Source organism: Petaurus breviceps, unplaced genomic scaffold, assembly GCF_028583685.1.
Source record: "Petaurus breviceps papuanus isolate PSGF00001 unplaced genomic scaffold, PetGlider_PUasm1.0 208, whole genome shotgun sequence".
NCBI lineage: Eukaryota > Metazoa > Chordata > Mammalia > Diprotodontia > Petauridae > Petaurus > Petaurus breviceps.
The window spans coordinates 17,258,549-17,260,076 of NW_027185852.1; positions in this window are offsets into that span (position 1 = coordinate 17,258,549).

Sequence of the window (1,528 nt, forward strand, 5' to 3'; positions counted from 1 at the left end):
CCCAGCTCCCTTGGAGTGGTATACAGAATTCTAGTGTGTATTATGGAATCCCAGGACATCAGGACTGGACAAGGACCTTAGAGGTCACCTAGATCAATACCATCATTTTACAAAGGAGGAAACTGAGGCCCAGGGTAGGGGAAGCTGGTCAGTGGCAAATTGAGGATTAGAACCCGGGTCTCTTGGCTTCAACCTCAGGGTTCTTCTCTTCCCTTCCCCTGCCCCAAGTCACCAGCAGGGCCAGAATGTGAACCTAAGCCTTCCCCTGGCCAGTCCTGCCAACCACACCAGAGCTCCACTGACTTCTCACCCACTAACTTGCTCTCCTAATTCCAGGGAAAATAGACGTTGTACCAACCACACCACCCCTTTCTACTCCCTTTTCCACCACTCAGATGACTCTGGACAGTCACTAGACATCTTGCTGTGTGGGTGACTGAAACAGGTACCTTGACCACACTCAGAAAGCAGGGAATGAGATGGGAGAAGGACGGACAGGGAGGGTCAAAGAGTAGTACCAACACAATGATTAGTATCCTAGAGCAAGATACTAGATGGAGGTCAGGTTCTTAAGAGTTCTAGGTCCAATTCAGGTACTGCCTGACTGGCCCAAACCACCTACCTAAGTGACCTGGGGTAAGTCCCCTCTCCGGTTTCAATGCCCTCCTCATAAGATGAGGTAAGACACTGTGGAAGAATGAAAAAGGGTGGATTCTGCGTCTGTGGACCTGGGTTCAATCAATGAACAGCAGACTGCTGGGATCCGAACAAAAAGAGAACAAGTCCCTGCCCTCCAGAGGCTTACATTTGAATCTGGGAGATAATGTATTTATTTGAGGATCATAGAAGGTAGATAACCTTAAAGGGGAAGGACCTGGCAGCTGGGAGACTTGAGGAAGCTTCCTTCCCTAATGAAGTCTCTAGTTCAAATCTAGTTTTATCTCTCAGGGTCACTGCCTGACCTTGGACAACTCTGGCTTCCAGTCTGTAAAATGACCAGATGATAAGATTATAATAAATAGGGACAGCTAGGTGGCGCCATAGTGCATAGAGCCCCAAGCCTGGAGACAGGAAGACTAGACTCCTTGAGTTCAAATCCAACATTAAGACACTTACCAACCATGTGACCCTGGGCAAGTCACTTCACCCTGTTTGCCTCAATTTCCTCATCTCTAAAATGAGCTGAAGAAGTAAATGGCAAACCAATCCAGTACTTCTGTCAAGAAAACCCCAACTGAGTCAGGAACTATTGAGCAACAAAGCACTCCATAAGGACCCCTCCTAGCTGCATGTTGACTTAGAAAACAAATTAACATGATTCATGTTTTATTATGTTTTTAGTCATTTTATCAGATAGTTCGCAAGTACATTTCAATCTGAGAGTATTTAGTGAGTATTTCGAGGCACCTACCACAGTTAACTTCACTTTGACACCTCTAACCCACAAAAAGGGATGGCTGTGAGGATTAGATGAGTTAACCTGTATAAAACCTTTGCTGTTGTCCCCCCTCCACACACACACACACAC